Source organism: Choloepus didactylus, chromosome X, assembly GCF_015220235.1.
Source record: "Choloepus didactylus isolate mChoDid1 chromosome X, mChoDid1.pri, whole genome shotgun sequence".
Classification (NCBI taxonomy): domain Eukaryota; kingdom Metazoa; phylum Chordata; class Mammalia; order Pilosa; family Megalonychidae; genus Choloepus; species Choloepus didactylus.
Genome location: NC_051334.1, coordinates 117,089,001 through 117,098,654, shown reverse-complemented (window position 1 = coordinate 117,098,654; position 9,654 = coordinate 117,089,001).

The following is a 9,654-nucleotide window of genomic DNA, read 5'->3' as shown; positions in this document are numbered from 1 at the left end:
CAAGCCCCGGGGCAAACTCACCCTTTCCACATACATGGGTGGGTCCATTCTCCTGGCCTGAGGCGTCTTTGCTCCAGACCTCAGCTTCTATGGTTCTGCCTTTGAAGTCATTTTTCCTCCATTCTGTACCTTTTCTGTCCCTTTTAGTCTTGATTGGCAGTGATTCTATTCATACAGGTACTGCAAAAAAAAAAAAAAAAAAAGAAGTGTTGGTTTCACATGCAACATACAGAGGTCCCAACCATCAGAAAATAGGATTTTCCACAAATCCTTTCTGGATAACTCTATTTCTAATCCTGACTTACAATAAAGTGGCTGGCTGGTTCCTTGCTCAGCTAAACCTTCACAGGGTGTACTATTCTCTGGGGACTTGCTTTCTGGTTTCTTTGTGCCCAAGGGTTCTGTTCTCAGCTTATCCCTTTCCTCTCGCTATTTACTATAAGCTAAAGGAGAAGCCAGACTGCACTTTCCACATTTAGTTTGGAAATCAACTCAGCTAAATATCCAAGCTTGTCACTTTTAAATTCTGCCTTCCATTCAACATTAGGACTCAATTTTGCCAAATTCTCTGCCACTTTAAAACAAGGATCGCCTTTCTTCCAATTTGCAATTACACATTCATCATTTCTGTCTAAGTCCTCATCGAAAGTTCCATTTAGCATCCCTATTTCTACCAAAAGTCTCTTCAAAGCAATCTAGGTCTTTTTTTATCAAGCACCTAACAATTCTTCCAGAATCCTCCCCTTATCCATTTATAAACCTGTTCCAGCACTTTTGGTATTTGTAAATCACAGAACCCTACTCTTCTGGTACTAAAAATCTGTTTTGGTTTGCTAAAGCTGCCAGAATGCAATATACCAGAATGGGTTGGCTTTTACAATGGGAATTTATTAACTTACAATTTACAGTTCTTAGGCTATGAAAATGTCCGATGCAAGGCATCAGCAGGATGATACCTGGACTCTGAAGACAGGATGCCAGCATCCGGGGCTCCTCTGTCAAATGGCAAGGCACATGGCAATGTCTGCTGGTCCTTCTCACCCAGGTTTCATTGCTTTCAGCTCCTGGCTTCAGTGGCTCCCTTGCTTGTTTTCTGTGGGTCCCCTCTTAGATGCTCTGGGGTTTTACTTTAAACATCTCTTACTTTCGTCTCTTGCTTCTGTATGTTTTATCCTCTTATACAGGACTCCAGTAAGGGGATTAAGACCCACCTTGAATGAGATGGGTCACATCTCAATTGAAATAACCTAATCAAAAGGTCCCACCTACAATACCTCTACACACACAGGAATGGATTAAAAGAGCACGGACCCAATTTTCTGGGAGCGCGCGGGATTCGGTTTGGGCGCCATGTGGCAAGGGTTGGGCGGGCGCGAGCTGATGAAGAGGATGTCCGCACCTGCTGTTCGAGTCACTTGCTTGAGGCTCCCACCAATCCTGCCCTGCTCCCGGCTTCCATGAAGCCCGGGGGTACTGCGGGGCCACCTCCTAACCACTCCTACATGAAAAAAACTCAAGAAAGCGCCTTGAGACGGGCGAGGTGTCCTGTCTGCCGATCCCATGCATCACCCGTTCTGCCCGGACGCCGCCTTCGGGAAGGCCGCAGGGGACTGCGGGACGGGCGCGGGTCCCAGTATCACCACCCACCTGCTCTGTGACTTGGGCGAACCACTTGGGCTTCTGAGCCGCCCTCCTCCAACACGAGGATAACGGTCATGTGCCTCCTCACGGGAGCGTGAAGATTGACTGAACTAATAATGCGTGGGAACCTCCAGACACGTCGTTGAGCGGTGTGACGGCCCGAAAGATGACCTGGACTCAGAGTCTTTTGAGCTTCTGGTCTCACAGAGAGGTGGGAGTTACTCCTCCAGGAAAGTAGGTAGAAAGCCAGGAATTGCGTGGACTGGACACCGCAGAGCAATTTGACTTTGGGCATACTTCATACAACACTCATGAACATGTTGAACTGCTGAGATCAGTGAAATCTGTAAGTTTTTGTGGCCAGAGGACCCACGCCCCTCCCTGCCAGGCTCAGTCCCGTGGGAGGAAGGGCCGTCAGCACTGGGAAGGAGAAGGGAGAACTGCAGTGGCAGCTCTTATCGGAAACTCATTCTACTGATCCAAACTCCAACCATAGATAGACTGAGACCAGACACCAGAGAATCTGAGAGCAGCCAGCCCAGCAGAGAGGAGACAGGCATAGCAAAAAACAGCAAGAAAAACTCCAAAATAAAAGCAGAGGCTTTTTGGAGTTCTGGTGAACATAGAAAGGGGAAGGGCAGAGCTCAGGCCCTGAGGCTCATATGCAAATCCCAAAGAAAAACTGATCTCTCTGCGCCCTGGATCTTTCCTTAATGGCCCTAATTGCTTTGTCTCTTAGCATTTCAATAACCCATTAGATCTGTGAGGAGAGCTTTTTTTTTTTTAATCTTTTTTTTTTCTGTTTCTAAAACAATTACTCTAAGAAGCCCAATACAGAAAGCCTCAAAGACTTGCAATTTGGGCAGATCAAGACAAGAGCAGAACTAAGAGAGCTCTGAGACAAAAGGCAATAATCCAGTGGCTGAGAAAATTCACTAAACACCACAACTTCCCAAGAAAAGGGGGGTGTCCACTCACAGCCATCATCCTGGTGGACAGGAAACACTCCTGCCCATCGCCAGCCCCATAGCCCAGAGCTGCCCCAGACAACCCAGTGTGACGGAAGTGCTTCAAATAACACGCATACACCACAAAACTGGGCGTGGACATTAGCCTTCCCTGCACCCTCAGCGGGTTGTCCCAGAGTTGGGAAGGTAGAGCAGTGTGAATTAACAAAGCCCCATTCAGCCATCATTTCAGCAGACTGGGAGCTTCCCTACACAGCCCAGCAGCCCAGAACCACCCTGGGGGGATGGCACTCACCTGTGACATAGCACAGTCATCCCTCAGCAGAGGACCAGGGGGTGCACGGCCTGGAAGAGGGACCCACTCGCAAGTCTCAGGGGCCATACGCCAATACCAAGGACTCGTGGGTCAGTGCCAGAGACAAACTGTGGCAGGACTGAACTGAAGGATGAGACTATTGCAGCAGCTTTAAAACTCCAGGAACACCAGGGAGATTTGATTGCTAGAGCCACCCCCCCTCCCTGACCGCCCAGACACACGCCCCATATACAGGGTGGACAACACCAACTACACACGCAAGCTTGGTACACCAATTGGACCCCACAAGACTCACTCCCCCACTCACCACAAAGGCAAAGCAGGGGAGAACTGGCTTGTGGAGAACAGGTGGCTCGTGGACGCCACCTGCTGGTTAGAGAAAGTGTACACCATGAAGCCATAGATCTGATAAATTAGAGATAAGGAATTCAATTAGTCTACAAATCCTAAAAGGACCCTATCAAGTTAAGCAAATGCCAAGAGGCCAAAAACAACAGAAAATTCTAAAGCATGTGAAAAAACCAGATGATATGGATAAACCAAGCCCAAACACCCAAATCAAAAGATCAGAGAGACACAGTCCCTAGAGCAACTAATCAAAGAACTAAAGATGAACAATGAGACCATAGTACGGGATACAAAGGATATCAAAAAGACCCTAGAAGAGCATAAAGAAGACATTGCAAGACTAAATAAAAAAATAGATGATCTTATGGAAATAAAAGAAACTGTTGACCAAATTAAAAAGATTCTGGATACTCATAGTACAAGACTAGAGGAAGCTGAACAACAAATCAGTGACCTGGAAGATGACAGAATGGAAAATGAAAGCACGAAAGAATGGGGAAAAAATCGAAAAAATCAAAATGGACCTCAGGGATATGATAGATAATATAAAACATCCAAATATAAGACTCATTGGTGTTCCAGAAGGGGAAGAAAAGGGTAAAGATCTAGGAAGAGTATTCAAAGAAATTGTTGGGGAAAACTTCCCAAATTTTCTAAACAACATAAATACACAAATCATAAACGCCCAGCGAACTCAGATAGAATAAATCCAAATAAACCCACTCTGAGACATATTCTGATCACACTGTCAAACACGGAAGAGAAGGAGCAAGTTCTGAAAGCAGCAAGAGAAAAGCAATTCACCACATACAAAGGAAACAGCATAAGACTAAGTAGTGACTACTCAGCAGCCACCATGGAGGCGAGAAGGCAGTGGCATGATACATTTAAAATTCTGAGTGAGAAAAATTTCCAGCCAAGAATACTTTATCCAGCAAAGCTCTCCTTCAAATTTGAGGGAGAGCTTAAAATTTTCACAGACAAACAAATGCTGAGAGAATTTGCTAACAAAAGACCTGCCCTACTGGAGATACTAAAGGGAGCCCTACAGATAGAGAAACAAAGAAAGGAGAGAGAGGCTTGGAGAAAGGTTCAGTACTAAAGAAATTCGGTATAAGTACATTAAAGGATATTAACAGAGAGAGCGGAAAAATATCTATGACAAACATAAACCAAAGGATAAGATGGCTGATTCAAGAAATGCCTTCACAGTTATAACGTTGAATATAAATAGATTAAACTCCCCAATTAAAAGATATAGACTCGCAGAATGGATTAAAAAAAATGAACCATCAATATGTTGCATACAAGAGACTCATCTTAGACACAGGGACACAAAGAAATTGAAAGTGAAAGGATGGAAAAAAATATTTCATGCAAGCTACAACCAAAAGAAAGCAGCTGTAGCAATATTAATCTCAGATAAAATAGACTTTAAATGCAGGGATGTTTTGAGAGACAAAGAAGGCCACTACATTTTAATAAAAGGGGCAATTCAACAAGAAGAAATAACAATCATAAATGTTTACGCACCCAATCAAGGTGCCACAAAATACATGAGAGAAACACTGGCAAAACTAAAGGAAGCAATTGATGTTTCCACAATAATTGTAGGAGACTTCAACACATCACTCTCTCCTATAGATAGATCAACCAGACAGAAGACCAATAAGGAAATTGAAAACCTAAACAATCTGATAAATGAATTGGATTTAACAGACATATATAGAACATTACATCCCAAATCACCAGGATACACATACTTCTCTAGTGCTCACGGAACTTTCTCCAGAATAGATCATATGCTGGGACATAAAACAAGGCTCAATAAATTTAAAAAGATTGAAATTATTCAAAGCACATTCTCTGACCACAATGGAATACAATTAGAAGTCAATAACCATCAGAGACTTAGAAAATTCACAAATACCTGGACGTTAAACAACACACTCCTAAACAATCAGTGGGTTAAAGAAGAAATAGCAAGAGAAATTGCTAAATATATAGAGACGAATGAAAATGAGAACACAACATACCAAAACCTATGGGATGCAGCAAAAGCAGTACTGAGGGGGAAATTTATAGCACTAAACGCATATATTAAAAAGGAAGAAAGAGCCAAAATCAAAGAACTAATGCATCAACTGAAGAAGCTAAAAAATGAACAGCAAACCAATCCTAAACCAAGTAGAAGAAAAGAAATAACAAGGATTAAAGCAGAAATAAATGACATAGAGAACAAAAAAACAATAGAGAGAATAAATATCACCAATAGTTGGTTCTTTGAGAAGATCAACAAGATTGACAAGCCCCTAGCTAGACTGACAAAATCAAAAAGAGAGAAGACCCATATAAACAAAATAATGAATGAAAAAGGTGACATAACTGCAGATCCCGAAGAAATTAAAAAAAATTATAAGAGGATACTATGAACAACTGTATGGCAACAAACTGGATAATGTAGAGGAAATGGACAATTTCCTGGAAACATATGAACAACCTAGACTGACCAGAGAAGAAATAGAAGACCTCAACCAACCCATCACAAGCAAAGAGATCCTATCAGTCATCAAAAAGCTTCCCACAAATAAATGCCCAGGGCCAGATGGCTTCACAGGGGAATTCTACCAAACTTTCCAGAAAGAACTGACACCAATCTTACTCAAACTCTTTCAAAACATTAAAGAAAATGGAACACTACCTAATTCATTTTATGAAGCTAACATCAATCTAATACCAAAACCAGGCAAAGATGCTACAAAAAAGGAAAACTACTGGCCAATCTCCCTAATGAATATAGATGCAAAAATCCTCAACAAAATACTTGCAAATCGAATCCAAAGACACATTAAAAAAATCATACACCATGACCAAGTGGGGTTCATTCCAGGCATGCAAGGATGGTTCAACATAAGAAAATCAATCAATGTATTACAACACATTAACTATTCGAAAGGGAAAAATCAAATGATCATCTCAATAGATGCTGAAAAAGCATTTGACAAAATCTAACATCCGTTTTTGATAAAAACACTTCAAAAGGTAGGAATTGAAGGAAACTTCCTCAACATGATAAAGAGCATATATGAAAAACCCACAGCCAGCATAGTACTCAATGGTGAGAGACTGAAAGCCTTCCCTCTAAGATCAGGAACAAGACAAGGATGCCCGCTGTCACCACTGTTATTCAACATTGTGCTGGAAGTGCTAGCCAGGGCAATCCGGCAAGACAAAGAAATAAAAGGCATCCAAATTGGAAAAGAAGAAGTAAAACTGTCATTGTTTGCAGATGATATGATCTTATATCTGGAAAACCCTGAGAAATCGATGATACAGCTACTAGAGCTAATAAACAAATTTAGCAAAGTAGCGGGATACAAGATTAATGCACATAAGTCAGTAATGTTTCTATATGCTAGAAATGAACAAACTGAAGAGACACTCAAGAAAAAGATACCATTTTCAATAGCAACTAAAAAAATCAAGTACCTAGGAATCAACTTAACCAAAGATGTAAAAGACCTATACAAAGAAAACTACATAACTCTACTAAAAGAAATAGAAGGGGACCTCAAGAGATGGAAAAATATTCCATGTTCATGGATAGGAAGGCTAAATGTCATTAAGATGTCAATTCTACCCAAACTCATCTACAGATTCAATGCAATCCCAATCAAAATTCCAACAACCTACTTTGCAGACTTGGAAAAGCTAGTTATCAAATTTATTTGGAAAGGGAAGATGCCTCGAATTGCTGAAGCCACAGTTGTCAAAACAGCATGGTACTGGTACAAAGATAGACATATAGATCAATGGAATCGAATTGAGAATTCGGAGATAGACCCCCAGATCTATGGCCGACTGATCTTTGATAAGGCCCCCAAAGTCACTGAACTGGGTCATAATGGTCTTTTCAACAAATGGGGCTGGGAGAGTTGGATATCCATATACAAAAGAATGAAAGAGGACCCCTACTTCACACCCTACACAAAAATTAACTCAAAATGCACCAAAGATCTCAATATAAAAGAAAGTACCATAAAACTCCTAGAAGATAATGTAGGAAAACATCTTCAAGACCTTGTATTAGGCGGACACTTCCTAGACTTTACACCCAAAGCACAAGCAACAAAAGAAAAAATAGATAAATGGGAACTCCTCAAGCTTAGAAGTTTCTGTACCTCAGAGGAATTTCTCAAAAAGGTAAAGAGGCAGCCAACTCAATGGGAAAAAAATTTTGGAAACCATGCATCTGACAAAAGACTGATATCTTGCATATATAAAGAAATCCTACAACTCAATGACAATAGTATAGACAGCCCAGTTATAAAATGGGCAAAAGATATGAAAAGACACTTCTCTGAAGAGGAAATACAAATGGCCAAGAAACACATGAAAAAATGTTCAGCTTCACTAGCTATTAGAGAGATACAAATTAAGACCACAATGAGATACCATCTCACACCGATTAGAATGGCTGCCATTAAACAAACAGGAAACTACAAATGCTGGAAGGGATGTGGAGAAATTGGAACTCTTATTCATTGTTGGTGGGACTGTATAATGGTTCAGCCACTCTGGAAGTCAGTCTGGCAGTTCCTTAGAAAACTAGATATAGAGTTACCATTCGATCCAGCGATCGCACTTCTCGGTATATACCCGGAAGATCGGAAAGCACTGACACGAACAGACATCTGCATGCCAATGTTCATAGGAGCATTATTCACAATTGCCAAGAGATGGAAACAACCCAAATGTCCTTCAACAGATGAGTGGATAAATAAAATGTGGTATATACACACGATGGAATACTACACGGCAGTAGGAAGGAACGATCTCGTGAAACATATGACAACATGGATGAACCTTGAAGACATAATGCTGAGCGAAATAAGCCAGGCACAAAAAGAGAAATATTATATGCTACCACTAATGTGAACTTTGAAAAATGTAAAACAAATGGTTTATAATGTAGAATGTAGGGGAACTAGCGATAGAGAGAAATTAAGGAAGGGGGAACAATAATCCAAGAAGAACAGATAAGCTATCATGGGTAAATTTAACGTTCTGGGAATGCCCAGGAATGACTATGGTCTGTTAATTTCTGATGGGTATAGTAGGAACAAGTTCACAGAAATGTTGCTATATTAGGTAACTTTCTTGGGGTAGAGTAGGAACATGTTGGAAGTAAAGTAGTTATCTTAGGTTAGTTGTCTTTTTCTTACTCCCTTGTTATGGTCTCTTTGAAATGTTCTTTTATTGTATTTTTTTAATTTTTTTTAAATTTTTTTATTTTTCATAAAGTTGATTTTAAAAAAAGTTAAAAAAAATCAATTATCCATATTTGGATTAGCTATAAGCCATTTTAGAATCTGTTATTGTCCTCAAGATATTCAGCACATTCTTGGTGCTGAAATCTGCTAGGAAAGTATATTCGTTTACATATTATCCTAGACATAATGGAATTGAGGTGAAACGTTGTTCAAATATAGAATGTGATCTATTCTACACAAAATAAGAACATGACCTTTTGTGTGTGCTTTCCTTTTATCTACAGTTAAGTAATTTTATTTAACTTTCTTTATATAGGTTTATTTTTGATTTTCTGTATTTTCTGATTTCATGTTGGAGGAAATGCCTATTATATCTTTATGCAGAGTTTAGCACCTTTATTGTTTTATTCTATCTACACTTTTCTTATGTTAGCAATGATGTTATATATGGTAATTGATTTTCTTTAATGGAAATTATTTTCCATATTACCATTAAAAGGGTTTCAATTAAAAAAAAAAAAAAAAAAGAGCACGGACCCATTGTGGGATTGAGAACATCTTCTTGACCAAAAGGAGGACGTGAAATGAAATGAAATAAAGCTTCAGTGGCTAAGAGAATTCAAATGGAGTCGAGAGATCACTCTGGCGGACATTCTTATGCACTATATAGATAACACTTTTTAGGTTTTAATGTATTGGAATAGCTAGAAGTAAATACCTGAAACTCTCAAACCCCAAGCCAGTGGTCTTGATTCATGAAGATTGTATGATAATGTAGCTTACAAGGGGTGACAGGGTGATTTTGAAAACCTTGTGGATCGCACTCCTTTTATCCAGTGTATGGGATGGATGAGTAGAAAAATGGGGCAAAAAACTAAAGGAAAAATAGGGCAGGAGGTGGGGGACAATTTGGGTGTTCTTTTTTCACTATTTTTTTATTCTTATTATCACTTTTTCTGGTACAAGGAAAATGTTAAAAAATAGATCAGGGTGATCAATGAACAACTATATGATAGTAATGTGATCAACTGATTGTATATTTTGGATGATTGTATGGTGTGCGAATAAATCTTAATAAAAAATACCAAAAAAAAAAAAAAGAGCATGG